At 36.8% G+C, this 17,444-nt stretch overlaps 1 long non-coding RNA gene across 1 annotated transcript; it reads right to left on the reverse strand.

Annotated features, from left to right (window-relative positions):
* Positions 1-545: 545 nt before the first annotated feature.
* LOC138110807 (uncharacterized) lies at positions 546-7,275 on the reverse strand. Its single transcript, XR_011151074.1, has 5 exons — positions 7,109-7,275; positions 4,965-5,109; positions 4,153-4,240; positions 3,333-3,379; positions 546-2,034 (listed from the first exon to the last, which is right to left on the reverse strand). It is a non-coding gene; the product is annotated as an uncharacterized lncRNA (long non-coding RNA).
* Positions 7,276-17,444: the final 10,169 nt, after the last annotated feature.

Consider the following 17,444-nt stretch of genomic DNA (forward strand, 5'->3'; position numbering starts at 1 on the left):
TGTGAGTAGCATAGGATGGATTTAGGTTAAAAAGCATTTTGGTGATGTCCATGAAATGTCCATGTAAAACTGAGTCCTACAGTTAAAAAGGTCCAGTAAATTACCTGGTGATTATTGCTGTCTACACACCCTTCTCCTGAGACCAGGAAAGCTTTTCAGTGTGGAAACCAGGTAGGATTTATCAGATGAGATGCCCAGACACTGGAATGGGCCTGAACAAAAAGACACACATTTATTTGTCATCATATATTCATAATCAGGTACAATTCCTGTGCTATGAGCATAGACAAATCCTTTGTCACTGGAACACGTATGACAGAGCACAATAATTCGTTCTTAAAAAAAACCCCAAAAAACCAAAAAACCAACAAAAAATCAGGTGAATGAAAGATGATGAAATGGATGGAAATTGCATATATCCCATGATTTCATCTGGAAATGCATTGAATGAAGAAAAAATTGTGGCTAAGGAAGAAGACCATAATTCATATATGTTTGGTTTACCTTTTTATTATATACATATTTTATTTTTATTGTTAGCTTTTTATTTTAAAAGATGCAGTCATGTGCTTTCAGAAAAAAATTTAAATCTTCTGAATGTTCTATTGTAGAAAACAAAAGGAAAATCTGGGCAGAGGATGGCTCATGAATTTCAAAAATAGCTCATGAATTTGCAAATGTGCCTGCTTAGTGCAGATAGCAGGAACACCTCCTCAGACATCATGCTCTATAATGCACTTTGACATGGTTACTTGAGAGGTAGTAAATGAACTGCAGTCCTTGTCCCCTATGTTTAATCAAAAGGGAACAGTCACAACCGTGCCAGGCTTAATTCACAAAAAAAAAGCACGGAGGAAACTAATGCAGGGGTATCAAGTCTCTAAAAGGATGCCATGAACCTTTCTAGGACAGCAGCATAGCAAATCATCCAAAGGCTGGAAAGCAATTTAAGAAAATAGAAAGCATCTATCGTTTGCACCAGCTGGGCTGCGGTGTGGTGACACAAGAAAATTTTCAATCTGAACAGCTATTAGCAGGATGTCAAAACAGACTTTATTTCAGAATCTTCAGGGCTTATGACTGTATTTTATAATAAAAAGTACAGCTAGAAGTTGACTCATTCTCCATACAAAGATTAATAGCCTTATTCAGCCAGCCTTTTGCTTTATTCGTTCTATTTGGATTAAGTATTAAAATACAGAGCTTCTGAACTATAGCTCCAAAACAGAATAGAAAAATCTCAGATGTCTCTCCACCAGCTTCAGTGAGAAGCAATATCTGCCTTTCCTTTTAAAATACTGGAATGTTAAGGTCACCACCTTTTCTTTCTTGATTTATTTCTTTTTTTCCCCTGAGCTCTAGTTTCTTTTAAAAACCATATTTCTTTCTTTTTAAAATAGGTTGACCAGACTGCAAACCAAGAAATTCAATGTTTTTAGAATAGCAAAACCAAAACATATGAAAGTAAATTTAAAAAGAATTAGAATTTTTCTGAATATTCTTTCATTTAACTGGCCACTCTGAGAACATCTAAAAGCAAAATTAATTCTAAAAACAAAATGCAAATGATAAATAACATTTTTAATACTTATTGTCACAGACCTTATTGTCACAGACTGAGTTTTAGCTGGTCTCCTAACAGATAACACAATAACAGTATAGAACAATATAGATGTTAGTCTGTATACAAGAATGTTTTGTTAGGTCCGGCATACTGATCCATGTGAATGTCATGAGAGTTGTATGCAAGTGTTTTTCAGAGTTCAGCTGTGCTGTCCAGGTCCAACACCACCAATTTCCTTTACAGCATCTAATAGAAGTCTATTTTTTTTGGAAAAAGAATTGTTACTAATTATTGAAATAATATTACTGGTTTCAAAATATTTGATACATCTCTTGAAGTTCCAGTTGCTGGAGACCTGTGATTATGAAAAGCTTTTGTCCTTCCTTGAGAAACATGCCTTTCATAGCATCCATGGTTGAAGAAAAGCTTGTATACATGACTTGATTGTATAGTGGCAGCTCAACACTAGTCTGAAAAAAATAATCACAGAATGGTTTGCGTTGGAAGGGCCCTTAAAGATCATCTGGTTCCAACCCCTGTGTCTTGGGTAGCAACACCTTGCATTAGACAGGCTACTCAGAGTGCCATCCAGCCCACCTGGTCTTGAACATTTCCAGGGATGGGGAGTTAACAATCTCTCTGGGCAATGTTTGCCAGCACTTCACTACCCTTAGAAAAAATAATTTCTTCCTATCCCTAAAATCTACCCTGCTTCAGCTTAAGGCCAACTCCCCTTGTCCTGTCACTACATGCCCTTGTGAAAAGTCCCTCTCCAACCTTCTTGTAGCCCCCTTTAGGTACTGGAAAGCTGCTATAAGGTCTCCCTAGATCCTTCTCTTCTGCAGGTTGTACAGCCCTAGCTCTCTCAGCCTATCGTCATAGGAAGAGGTGATCCAGCCTTGTGATCAACTTGGTGGCCCCTCTCTGGACTTGTTCCAAGAGGTCAATGAATTTCTTGTGTTAGAGCCTCCAGAGCTGGATGCAGCACTCCAGGTGGGATATCACAAGAGTGGAGTCGAGGGGCAGAATCCCCTCCCTTACCCTGCAGGCCATGCTGCTTTGGATGCAGCCCAGGATGCAGTTGGCTCTGTGGGCTGGAAGCACACGTTGCCAAATCTTGAGATTTTCATCCAAAACCACCCCCAAAGAAAAAAGAATCAACTAAATTATTTTTTCGCTACTGAACTTTGCCAGAAACCACATATTACTGCAAGAAGCATTTCCTTGCAGATCTGTGGTATTTTATGCTTTTAAAAATGCACATTTTCTATTTGGCATTTAGTTGCATGTAAGGAAGCAACAAAGCAGCAATTTTTGATTTTGTTTTTAGTGTGGTGTTTAGGCTGTCAGTCCCTGCTTTGTATGTGATCGATCATCCAAACACTCTTCTGAACAGTGAATGATGAGTTTGGCTACAATATCTCTGTGGTGTTTAACCCTGAATATAGTCCAAGTCCTTCACATACAGTATTGATTTTCAGAGTACTTACTAGGGTACATTATTTCTCACTTTATTGGTAGACTAAAAAAACCCCTACATTATTACTTTTAGGTTCATGAATTGGAAAACTTATGGGAGCCCAGTTTTTGAGCAGCATAACATTTTCTAACACCCACTGTGGCTGAAGCACATCTGTATCAGTGTACACGTGGAAAAGTGCACCTTGAGGCATTAGAAAGAAATGCACTGGAGGAAATAGGGACAGAATTGCACTCACATCAGATGAAATAATAGGGACAGAAAGCCAGTCCCCAAAGAAATCATTACCTGCCTGAGCCCTGCAGTCATCTTCTCTCATTCTTCAGCCACTATATCTAAAAGGGCAAAAAGATGGATGAAAATTCATCAGAGTTATGTCTGCAGTGCTATTGTGCCTGGAACTAAGCCAGAGATCTGTGGAGAAAAGTTGGTGACATGACTGCAAATAGTGAATCATAAACCTAAGAAAGTTAGTTACAAGTTGCTAGTACAAAACAGACTGGTTTTTTCAACTATATCTTAAAGGGATGTATCTCTTTAATTTCTGTCAGAATTTGCTTCTTGGTCTATACTATATAAATTGCAATTTTATATAAGGAACTGTAGACTTCTCTTCTGCTTCTGCAAAGTCAGCTAGGAGGACAAATTGTTAATTAAGATACCTTAAGCCAAATTCTCCCCTCATGTACATTAGTGCAAACACATCACTCATCAAAGATAACATGGAAGTGGTTTTAATAATGAAAAAAGTTAATTAAAATGTGTGGGCTTAGTCCTAAAAATCCAAAGGTGATTAATGCCTTCAGATTTGAATTACCACCTTCACCCAGAAAAGCAGGATCTGCTTTATGAAAGCAGCAGGTTACCACTGACAAGTAAAGATCCAGAATCCCTGAACTCAGTATTATGTGACAAAATCACCCACCATCAGCCACAGAACTGTATCAGATAGAAATGTAACCCCTTAAGCATATTTCTGAAAATAACTTTAAAGTGTTATCCTGTTAAATTCAAACAGCACTGGTAGAAAGGACATTTTTTTTTACTCTTGTTTCTTTGATACATTCTAACAGAAAGAGGAAAAGTAGATTTCAGTAGAAGTACTCACTGTTCCAATCACTTGCACAACAGTAGGAGTCATTTTAATGGACGTGATTGAAAGCAGACCTTTACCAAGCACAACCTTCTATTTAAAACTGAAAAATACAATGAAGTAATTCTTATGTTAAAATATAGCTAAGAAAAATGCATAAAATAAGAGAACAGAGTTATAATGTTTAAACTTAATAATAATTCTTTAATGCACTATCTTATCAGGCAATTAATCTTGTCTCACTCAGAAAGTGAAAAGAAACCAATCACAGCCACTAATTCACTCATTTCTGAACACTTGTTTTTGTAAAATAAACCTAGTAGCAATTGAATTTAATCTTTTAGCAGTCACCAACTCCCTTTACTCTCATTCACAGGAGTTAAAAATATGGTGCATTGGATTACAGGTCAAAACCATGTTTCGTTGCAGGGTTAACCTGTTTTAAACAGATATATAGCTAGAGGTATATATTTGATCATCAACTAGTTCTAAAACTTGATATTAAACAATGTAGGAAATAAATGCACAAGATGTAGATTGATGGCTGTAGGACTTAGTTAAAATAATTAACAAACAATTACTCATTAAAAATTATATTTGTGATTTAAGCCATCTGAAGCATATAAAAAAAAAAGAAATAATGCTAGTATTGTTTGGAATTTTGTCTATTTTCTTTAATTTTGAATGAACAAAATTTAAATTTTTGTCTATTTACTTTAAAAAGGGACTAAGGCTCATCATACACTATCAGATGTTCAGAAAGAACCTAGTTTCTTCGGCTAAGGAGCAGATACATAAGAAGCAACAGCAGTGGAAGTTTTTCCTACCTGCCATGTACCTTAGCTCCTGAAGGCCTGTCGATGTTATCAGGATCTTCACCTTATCTGTTGGCTGAGATAATATCCCATATTTACAGGATAAAACATGGCTGGGAGTGGGATGTCCTGACATGTTCCTTACCATCACTCGCTTCTGAAAAAATTAACATCAGAAAACCTTGTAGATCATAATCTGTAGCTCACTCCTTTCGACCCACTAGGCAACATCAGACACAGACATGCACAAATTGCATGTGAAACATCTAATTCAAACATGAGTTCTAAAACCATGTAATATATTCAACTGCATATAGGGTAAGGTAGAGTTATTTAATATAAATGTATAAGCTTCACTCTTATATCTTTCTCAATCCAAAATACTAATTTATTAAAATGTTCTACATGTAGTGAACAAAAAAGCAGTTTAGTAATTCCTTTCTGAGAATTTTTACATTTTTTTTACGTTCAGAAAAAGCTTTACAGAAGTTTTTACATTCATGCTCACTATTATGTGTGAACAAGATCAGGAAAGTAGAGAAAAAGAACATACTAATGCTGCTAGGCATGGAGTCACACCCATGTTTTGTACTGTTAACAGCTTAGCTGTTCAGTTACACTCACAAAGATCTTAACAAGTCAGTTTTGATTAAAGGCAACTGTTGACTTCAGACCCTGCTTACAATGTTCAGTGACACAGTCCAAGACTATTCAGAAATGTGACAAACCAATCAATTCTACTTTTCTTCCCTCATCCTGGATCTTCATGCTTTTCATTCCTCCTAATTTCCAAGAAGCCTTAGAGAGAGATGTATTTCAGAGTAACTTCAATAGATTTTTCTACTGTGCCATGTACTGAACTGACACTTTATAGCAGTCCTCAAGGAAAGGTCACTTACAATCTAATTTAATTCATGATGTAATGAGTACATTTGGGGAGCCAGTACAAGGATAATGATGATCTGAAATCCAGTTTGATTGAGTCTATTTAAGTGAACAGTTAATAGAAAAGAGATCAGAAGTCATGGAACCATTAATGATATGGGTGAAAAGGATTTTGAGGTTATCTGCCCCGAGAGAAAATAAATCATAGCTCCATCATTTCTGGTTTTCAGAACTCTTAGTAATGCCCATTCAACTGTATTTGCACCATTAAGAAATATTTTCTACTGTCTAACTTAATTCTGCTTTCCTGCAACTGTAATACCATTGCTTCTAAAGCTATTGTAAAACACTTTATTCCTTTGTTCTTCATATTATCTTTTTATATATTTGAAAGTCATCATGTATTCTCTGATTTTCTTTGCTACACTAAGTGACTTGAATGCATTCATTCTTTCCTCATTGCTTACATTTTACAGATCTTTTTTTTTTTGCCCTGCAGTTCCAGGCTGCCCTTTGCTCATGCCAGACCTCTCTTTGTGGAAGAGAGAACAAGTGCACAAGCAATATTGAAAATTTTTACTTTTACATAACATAAGTAGCAAAAGGTTTTGTGACTTTGCGAGCAGTAAGTTGTTTGGGGTATTTTTGCCTGGAAAAGGAAAGAATTGAAAGAAAACCCAAACCATAGGAAATTTACAGTTTGTTTTGTAGTGAAAGAGAAATTATGAAGAGGTGAGTGCTGAGGATTGAAGCATGCCAAAACTGTATTAAGCAAAAGAGATGGAAATAAGGATAATGGCAGCATACTCTAGCACTTATAGTTTGAATGTTGCATACACTTGGGTGAAAGGAACTGTCCCAGAAAAACTAAATTATTGCCAGAAAAAGGAAACTGCTCAGATAAGATATCAGAAAAAATAACAAGCAAAACAGGTAAAAAATTTGCCAACTGAACTACTTTGAGAGAAAATTGCATCTATTTGAACAAATTTGTTACTTTGTGCAGAAAAAAAAATTTGTTAAAATATAAGTAATACCCCAGATGGTTTTTATTTCATATTTCTTGTCATGGTGAGGCTTTAGCTATGGTGCTTGCTAGCCATACAGTCTTCTGCTGGTCAAATACAAAGCAGCTTTTTAAAACATAAATCTCACCTTTGCTTTGTTAAAAAACGTTTATGGCAAGCTCCTTAAAAAATATTTCATGAAGACAACATGGCTGTTTGCATGAGTGTTAGAAAGGCATTATTTTGAAGAATTTATGTGCTTACCAGATCTTGAGCAAAATTCCCTATTCAGTGTCCCAGGTCCTTCCATATAACTGCAACAAAACTGCAAAAGCTGAACAGATTCACCAGCTTTTTGTTTTTTGGGCTAACCAGACAACCTGAGTGCACATGAAGGCTTCTTTGGATAAAGACAACAGTTATTGCAGCAATACTCCTGCCTCCTCTTGTACATTTACCAAGCTGCTGTGCTTACAATTTGTTGATGGAGGAATAATCTTTCCCAGCTGTACAGCACCAGCCAGTAATTGGCATCTAATTATAGACCAAACCACAGAGGTTTCTTGCTGCTCAGCCTTGCTTTATCAGGCAACAGCAGAAAGGTAGCCACTTGATAAATCATAGACTAGTTTAGGCTGGAAAAGACCTGTAAGATCATTGAATCCAACCCAGCACCGTCCTGTTCATCTCTAAACCATGTCCCCAAGTGCCACATCCACATACCTTTCAAACACTTCCTGGAAAGGTGATTCCACTGCTTCTCTGGGCAGCCTTTTCCAATTTCTGGTTGCTCTTGTCAGTGAAATATTTTTTCTAATATCCTGTTTGAACCAACCCAAGTGCAATTTGAGTCCATTTCCTCTTGTCCTGTCACTTGTTACCTGGGAGAAGAGACCAACACCCAGCAGGCTACACCCTCCTTCTAGGCAGGTGTAGAGAGCAATAAGGTTCCCCCAAGCCTCCTTTTCTCCAGGTTAAACAACCCCAGCTCTCTCAGCCGCTCCTCATCGGACTTGTACTCCCAACCCTTCAGCAGCTCCGTTTTCTGCCCTTTGTTGTTCCCTTTTCTGGATACACTCCAGCACCAAAATGTCCTTCTTGTAAATTTGTGTCCAAAGTGCTGCAAAAGGAGTAAGAATTTTATAAAAATTATGCAGGCCATAAGGGTATGGTTGTCTAGACTTTAACATAGTGTTGGGTTTTTTTCAGTCACAGTATGATGGTGATGATGATGTCAGGGAATAAAATCTCTGCAACTACTTTAAGCAGCATTTTTCAGTTTGCAACTTGGTTACTTTACTCAGATGTGGTTTCTACAGCATATAAGAACTTAGGTTCATTTCTAAAAAAGTCAATTAAACAATGCAAAGGTTTATATGCAAAGATTTTCAATTCCATTATAACACACATTTCTTGGTATTCAGAAGGCTGAAATTCAAAGATCTTGAAACATCAGGCATGTATCAGCTAATGCCGCATATACTTCAAGACATCAAAGAAGTAAGGAGAAAACTTTTTCTTTGTAATCAACAAGGAAGACATCTCCACTTCTAATTTCCCACATCATTACTTTACATTGTTCCAGTCACCTCTTCCCACCTGTAATAACATCCTCCAAGCCCATCATTTGAGTCTACTTGGTGTAGATACCTATCTGAGGATTTCTACATCTCACTTGTAGACACCAGTGCCAAAGCTACCCAGTATTTACTAATCACATGCAGTAAAAGGACTGTTAGGGTCAAGTGTAGTTTTTTCCTGCACCACCAAGAGTTCTCTAATGACTTCTAGCTTTGAAATGAAGCCATACATTATCAAAGAGGAGAAGAACCAGAATAAAGAAAACTTTCTAATATGCAGTAGCTCTTTCTTTCTCCTGTGACTAGTGTAGTGATCTAGTGCAGAAAAATTATCTGAATTTATCTATGTCTCTATATGGACAACATAGAACTGGAAAACAACCAGACAAACTCTTCCTTCCCTTAAAGCAAGCAGGGGAGCTATAGCTGAGGATGAGAGCTAAGCCAGTTTTGGCCCAGAAACAGAATGTTTTGCTGAATAACAGACACTGCTCTCTTGAAAGGGACAGGGGAAAAATTACAGTGAGTGTTACTCTTCTCATCACAACACCATTTATCTTGTAACACTGAAGGCAACAACAAGTAGTACTGATATGAAAACAACAGCATCTTATATTGCCACTTAAATGGATTCATGTGAACAGCATGCTAAGGTTTATGTATAACAAGAGGAGCCAGCATAACCTAGGATACAGTAAACCAATATCCAGGGGTTTTTTTCCAATGTCCTATCTTTTGCTCACAATGAGGACTCAACAATCAGAGAATCAGAGTCTGAACTTTTTTTTTCTATTGTTTGCTATGCTAGCACTTGCAGGAAGTTAAACACCATTACCATGCTTCTCTCTCTGTCAAAATGATAAAACAATCTCTGAACTTCTCTGAACTTCCAAAGTCAAATTAGAAATTCTGATCACACCAGTCTTAACATTTTGAAGTCTTGAGATGTCCAGGGTACAATCACAGCATATTATAAGCAGGAAAATAGCTCAAAGACTCTGGTAAACTCTTTTTTTCATCCTTCTCCATGAATCTTGAATTACTGCAATAGTATCAAGTCTAGCAAAACATACAATAAATGGATAGAAATTGTACTAAATTTGTTCTGGTCTGGTTTTGACAGGAGCAGAGTTTTTTGCCTTTTTTTTTTCCCCTTCTTCCTTCTCCTATCTTCTATCTCTACTCTTTATGGAATGCCATATTCACCTGTTATATCCCAACTTACAGAGTCAGAAGAGAACATATCACCATGTCCAGGAAAGTCCTCCTTTTGTTTCTTCCATAGAGCCTCAGTTGTCCAACCACTATCAGTCTGCACTACCTTATGACGTCCATAGCCCAACACTGATACCGTGATGCATTGGAAGGACAGCACAGACAGTCCTCTTCAAGGCTTTCCTGCAAGTCCAACATACAGACTGAAGACACTTCCAAAATATTTTAAGGAGGCAGGTAACTAAACCACTTAAAATCACCTCTATTGCTCTTTATCAATGACAACATTTTAATGGCACCTAAGGGTTGGAAGAAAACTGGCAAATTAAACCACTCTATGTACCTGTCCATTTTCTTTTGTGAAATATTGAGATGTCATTGAATACTCAATAAATGCTACACTTGCCTAGTGTACTTTTTAGTTGCATTTTTCATGTTCTGCCCATTATATGTAAAATTTAATCTCTCTTTTTTGTTCCAATTTTCTAACCTTTTTCACTCCCACATACAATCTTATCATCAATAGTTTTCAGCACAAGGTTAAGATTTGTTACTTTGCACACTCTTCCAAGAGTCAACACCAACTCTATTCTCCCTTTTACCAATTTATGTAAGTCAACTGCCTTGTTTATTAGACAATTTGTAATACTGTCAAATCAAGTTCATTATAACTTTCCTGGTCCTTTGCACTTGTCCTGGGACAGAGCTTATTTTCCTCTTAGCAGCTGGTACAATGCTGTGTTTTGGATTTAGTATGAGAATAATGTTGATAACACACTGATGTTTTAGTTGTTAAGGAATGCTTACCCTGCCCAAGTCAAGGAATTTTCAGTTTCTCATGCTCAACCCAGTGAGGAGCTGCACAAGAAGGTGTGAGGGAGCATGGCCAGGACAGCTGACCCAAACTGGCCAACAGGATATTCCGTATCATAAAACGCTATGCCCAGCATATAAACTGGGCAAGTTACCTGAAAGGGGGCTGATAGCAACTTGACAAAAGGTTTGGCATCAGCCAGTGGTGAGGAACTGTACTGAGCATCACTTGCCTTAGGTTTTGCCTCCTCCTCTCCCTCCCTATTGTTGTTGTTGTTATCATCATCCTTACTATTATTATTATTATTATAATAATAATTCTTCTTAAACTGTTCTTATCTCAACCCAGGAGTTTTATTTTCTTTTCCCTCTTGATTCTCCCCACCAACTGTGGCAGGAAAGGGGAAGTGAGCAAGTAGCTGCGTGTATTTAGCTGCTAGCTGGGGTTAAACCATAACTGCATTGTATTTCTATATAATTTCTAGGAACAGAATTACTAAAAAAGAATGGAAAATTCAAAGTTTCACAATTAAGGTTAGTTTTTTTGGGGTTTTTTTTGGGAGGGAAGGGAGGTTGTTTGGGGGGGTTTTGTTGTTCAGGGTTTTTTTGTTTTTCTTTTTGTCCAAGCATAACTAACACCCTTTTGTGTACCTTTGTTTAGTGTGTATCTATAGAAAAATTCATAAATGCCATCTATATATATTTCTAAAGCTAGAGAAAATACCACTGCAAAGACTTGGGTAATTAAAGAACACACTTCACACAGCAGCTTGGATTGGCTTCTTGGTTGAAGGTCAGAGCTATCATCTCCTTAAACTTCATTCTGCACGTCTTGATCAATCTGTCCTAACTCCTGTATGTGCCCTTCAGTGCTGAACAGAAGCTGAACTTAACAGAGAGCAGGTAATCAATAGCAGTTATGTACTATAGCAAGGTGAGAAGGCACATTATTTGTGAAGGATGTTTAGGGAATAAGAGTGAATTATCTCCAACATAGCCTGACCAGCTATCTCAGTTTAAAGAGCAATCAATAAAACATCGTCTTTCAGAAACACATCCGAAATAGGAAATTAAATTCTGATGGAGAAATTCCCCTACTTTTTTTTTTTTACTTTATTTTTTATTGGTAATGCATTAACTGTACACTAACATTTCCTATATTGTTTGTAAAGAGTAAGACAATTTATCCAAAAGCATTTAAGGACTTTAGAACTTTTTCAATTAAAATTAATATCACTATAAAAGGCAAAAAAAAATTTATTTAATAGATGAGTACATTAATAACATAGCCGACTGTTAAAGACTTATTATCACATAGACAATGCCTACTGTTTCAGAAATAATTTTCTTAGACAGTCTTTAAATTTTTGAGAGTTTCCTCATCAGGTGACCTCATCACTGATCTTACTGAGATACAAATGAAAACCTGGGATACAGGATACAAAACTCTGCAGGAAAATAGAGGATTTTTATGTGAAAAATGAGTCACACTGTAGTCATTACAATTCAGACAAATTAAAGATATAATGTATTGGAGTACGGTTTTGATGTTGCATGTGCATATGTAATAGAAATTCTACATACTCATTCTGTGCATTTGTGAATTGTTTTCCTTTCCATACAAAGCCATGAAGAAGCACTAGCTGGGTGCGAATGAGTTTGCAGTCAATTCCAAAGTCCAGGGACAGTCCTTGAGAGATAAATGTTTACATAAAAAACGGAAGTAATTTTCATTGAAAAAAGTGAATAGACAATCAGGGAGATGAGGATAAAAATCTATCCAAACAAAAAAACCTCTAAACCTCCAAAGAGAGGCTCCCTCATGCCAGTGTTGTTGCAGCATTGTTTTGTTTGCAGATCAATAAAGATGTAATTTATTGGACACTGAAATTAACTGCTGCGCCTGCAGACTAATGATCATGACACGTTGATCCAGTACATGTATTGCCATGTCTAACTCTATTGAGACCCAAAGCTATGACCAAGACATTTAATTTTTAATTTCTCTGATTTTACTTTGACATTGGAATTCTAACTTTACCAACAACTACAGTTAAGAAAGTAGATTTCTTCATGTCTCTTCCTCAGATGCTCCAGAAAGCCGGCCAAGCCCAGCAAGCCCCTTTTTATCTCTTATACCAATTACACTTTGGTAACCCCTCACTTTTCAAATCTTAATCCTAGACCAGAAAGACATACTTTTTTTAATTATTATTGTTCTTTCTTGCGTTCCTTGCCTACGCTTCACAAGCCATTCTATGGGTATCTCAGAAGTAATGTATTTCTTGGGTCCTACTTCCTGTAATTCACACTCTGAGACATAAACAATATTAACTTTTCAACCTTTTCAAAGAAGTTCTAACTAACACAATTTATCCCATTGGGCAGGGGAACCTCAATCTCTCTGCCAACACTGAAGAAAAATGTGCTCTTTTCCTCGGGCATCTCAAAAGGGCTTCAAAATACTTGGCTCAGTGCCATCCTGTATGTCCAGGTTCTGTTCTTTCAAAGGGGAAACAAAGGGAAAGAAGAAGAGGAGAAGGAGTGCTTGTTACCTAACTCAAGGATTATATCCAGACTAATGTTTCACTCCAAAATCTGTAATCTCAAATCCAGAGGTGTCCAAGGGCATCCTTGACCACAAGTCAATTTTAACTATCAGGCTAAGAACACCTACAGCAATAAAAAATTTTACTATGGAATCTGTACTGTATCTGAAGTTTACAATATTTAAGAGGCCAAATTAATAAATTGAAAGTTATTTTCTATATCACTGAATGAACTTGCAACATTACATAAAAGACCATCACAAAGTTCCATGTATGTTAGCAAAATAGTCCTTCAAGGCAGACCTAGTATTAAATGCACCACTTATTTATGTCTTAATTACTAAGACATGCTCAGAAGATTGACAAAATATGCTTAATACACAGAGAAGAGCAGCAGCAAAACCAACCAAGTAAGCACACACTGCAGTAAGTGAAAACATTTCCAAGAATTTCTCTCAGGATGAGAGTGACTTCTGAACACGAGTGCCTACAGGCACAAGCAGCAATGAGATTAAGATGCTCTTTTTCAAAGGGAGTTTGAAAAAAATCTGAAAATGTGTAAGGTTTGTTGCAAAGAAAGAAACTTGCATTAATTCTGACACACATATGCCTCATGGCATATTGTTACATAATGAAAAATACTGGGATGATAATACCATAAAAAGGAGAGGATTTTAACTTAATGCCAGTCAAAATGTAGCAAAGAACATATATAACTTCTTGCAAAGTTTTTCCCTTTCCTTGACACTTCATCAGGAAACCATTTTCTTCAGCAACTCCTCTCACATGAAAGAATTGTATTCTATCTTGCAGTTGGCTCAAATAACTCTCAACCTCTGATAAATTGTAAACTTCTAGAACATCCCTCCCACACCCTCAGAAGTTTGAGTATTGTTGAGTATCCTTTCAATACCAGCAATAAAAAATTATTTTTTTCTGTACGGAACAGTTCATGTTCATTAAAAGTCACTATGGCAGCATGCACTATGTTTCCAGGTCAATGTCATTCCTTAAAACATTTCGAGAGGGTCTTGAAAAACCCACAGAAATACTGGGATTACAAATAGAGTTTACTGCAGCAAAAGTGGCAAAATGCTTATTTGCATTAAATTTCTGGCACTAATGCCTTGAATATACATAACTCAGGAAATTTATCTGCACTTACAGAGAACAGATACACTGTATTAAGGGGAAATTCAGAAAAGGGAGAAAAAGAATGATAATGCAAGCTACTTTAATTGCAACAACTAAAATGACAAGCATCAAATTACGACTACGTGACTCCTGCCATTCTGTGTCGAGCAAGCTCAGCTTACTAGTCACACTATAAAACCCAATCACGTTGATTCTCTTAGACCTGTATTTGTGAAATAAACCATGCTTGCTTAAAGCACAAAGGCTTGACGTACATTAAAGTATTTTTAGCAAGTTTGCATTAATGGTTAAGCCTGAACCCAGTTAATTGTCAAATTGCAACTGATTAACTCATTACATCCTGGTATCTGAATTGCTTCTGATAACGCGCTTATAAAATTTTTCTAGTGATCAGCTAGAGCTGATAGGATAAAAACTACTGGACTTGCATATTCTTACCAGAAGATATTCTTTTTCATTTGAAGATAATAACATTTTTATAATGAGTAGTTATTCCTGGGTATGTCTGGCAAATAAGTATTTTCATATACCAATGTGATTTTGTTAAACTTGATCCATTGAATGTGTTGTTAATACTGGACTCTATGCATGTTCTAGTCTTCATAAAAAGACATTGTGTATTTGTACATTTTCTTTGTTTTAGACACATCATATGAAATCCTTGAAGGTTTTCCTGCTGTTTTCTGTACATCCCATTCAGAAGTGCCTTAATTCATTTTGCTGCAACTCATAAAAATCTGAGAGCTGAAGCTGGAGCATAGAAATTGCCTAGAGAGTCTATGATTATACAAACAACCCTTACCTATCATTGCCTCCTAGAAAGGCCCTGCCCTGTCCTCTCTAGGGATTCCAGCCAACCCTTCTCTTCAATTAAAAAAAATAAAAGACCTTATTACTACCATTCCCAAAGCATTTCCATCATTGTTTTACATTGATTTAGCAAGAAAAATCCTGAAGCTATTTTACTTGGAGAGATTTCTAGATTCCCCTGACACAAGTAGCTGTATTTGCAGTCTAACTCTGGGAATCACTGACTGGCAAAATGCTACTCTGTTGATTTATAATCCTTGGAATGTCAAAGATATGACAGATTTTAATACAATTTCCAATAAGAGAGGAATTAATATTTACCAATATAAAGAATTTTATTAGAATTTGATATCATTATATCGGTTTGACAAGTATTGCAGTTCATAGCACGAGCTGTCAGCCACTAAATCCACTAAGATGTATTTCAGAGAGAAACCGTGCTGTATAATAACAAAACTGGGAAACAGACTTTGTGTTATTTTAGTAGTAATATTTAAAAAAAAAAAATCTCAGAACTGAAAAATTCTAGATGTGAAGACAGCAAATACTAGAAGATTTCATTTAACCCCACTACAGGACCAGGAATCTTTGCAGAGTTAGTGAAATATTAATCTGTCAACACTGCAAAGATCTTTCATGTGGAAGGTATGACTAAGTAACAGCTTCTTGTATTTTCTGACCAGTTAGAAGGAAAATTAGGACATCTGTTTGCTTTTCATTTGGGTTAAACTAAGCTCTATTACATTAGCATTTGATTAGGAATGGAAAAGTTGCTTACAGCTTACAGCATTACACTTGAAAATGGTTGAGTTAAAGCCATTATGAGCATATCTTAAAATGAAGTTTCCTATGCTGGTAACTAGAGACAGCTAAACTGGCATTAAAAAACAAAGTCTCTACTTTTCTGTTCACAACTTCTCTTAAATTCTGTAAGATCATGCATTCTACATGAATGCCTTGATTATTCCTTTCATGACAGACACAAATCACACACTTTTCGCATCCTGAAATGCTGAGTTCTTTTGCCCATTTAGGTTCAAGGTGGCCCAGTCTATCCCCATTTCTTTAGCATGACTGATGTTTCTGTGCGTCCAGTGTTCACCACATGACTCTCCTATGGTCACATCCATGGGTAGTGGCAAGTCTTGTTGAGTACTCTCATCCTATTTATACCATGTTGTTCTTTTTTAATACACCCTTCAACTGAGAATCACAGTGCTCCATTATTAATTTCCAAATGAAGGGACAGAAAATACTGTAAAGAGTATTTTAATTTCATTCTCCTGAGGTGAGAAAACTGCTCAAGTTTTTGCAGTATGAATTCCTATGGAAAATACTGTTGTAGAATATGAGTATTTCTGATGCTGTATTAGGATTTATCTTATTTTCCTTGAATTACTTTTTCCATGCTTTTAGGAGAGAGGGGGTTTGTGTGTTTCAAAAGGGGAGCTTTTTTTTTAATGGAAGCTGTCACTGACTAAGCACTGTGTCTATGACACAGATTCTTTTGTCCTTAGACTAAATCAGAGAATGTCAGAGAACTGTTTGAGCACAAGGCAACAGACATGTTTTCCTCACAGTTGCTGAAGCCTGTGACAAAAGGCATACATACACAGCATTCCCTGAAATCCCTTAAACTGGGTTCTTTCATTGATACAAAGGCATTCAGCCTGAAAGCTGACTGTTTGCTCTTGCAGTGCAAAATCCAAATAGAGCAGCAATAAGATTTTATTGCTGCTTTTGCCCAGCTTTCCTTTGGTGCCTCTCTTTCTCCAGATATGTTTTGCAACAACAGATTGATCTTTGCAGACAGCATATACTGCATGTCATGAAAGATACTATATTGCTAGAGCACAAAGGAAAAAAGTGTCTGTGAGCATGCGGGTTTTGGCTGGGGGAGGGCTGATTTCCTTGACAATGGTTAGTATAGGGCTGGGTTTTGGATTTGTGATGAACTCAGGGTTGATAATTTAGAGGTGTTTTTGTTATTGGTGAGCAGGGCTTACACAGAGCCAAGGCCTTTTCTGCTTCTCGTACTGCCAGGCTGGTGAGGAGGCTGAGGGTGCATGGGAGGCTGGGAGGAGACACAGCAGAGCCAGGTGACCCCAGCTGACCACAGGGTGTCACACTCAGCATATAAAGCCAGGAGAAGAAGAAGGAGGCGGGGACATTCGGACTGAGAGTGTATTAATTCCTTATCTTGCTTTGCTTGAGGTCGTGGCTTTTGCTTCATCTATTAAACTGTCTCCATCTCAACCCACTGTTTTCTAACTTTTATTCTTCAGATTCTCTCCCAGTCTCGCTGGAGGAGGATTGAGTGGCTGCATGGTGCTTGGTTGCTAAGAGGGGTTAAACCAAGACCGAGAGAAGCGTACTTTTGTATCTGATTCTTTTAACAAATCAAAAAGCTAGAAGTATTTCCATTATAATCCTGAAATTTTCCATTAGTAATGAAGAAATTGGAGTTTATATTCTCCG

The sequence above is a fragment of the Aphelocoma coerulescens genome, chromosome 5 (genome assembly GCF_041296385.1).
Source record: "Aphelocoma coerulescens isolate FSJ_1873_10779 chromosome 5, UR_Acoe_1.0, whole genome shotgun sequence".
NCBI classification, from domain to species: domain Eukaryota; kingdom Metazoa; phylum Chordata; class Aves; order Passeriformes; family Corvidae; genus Aphelocoma; species Aphelocoma coerulescens.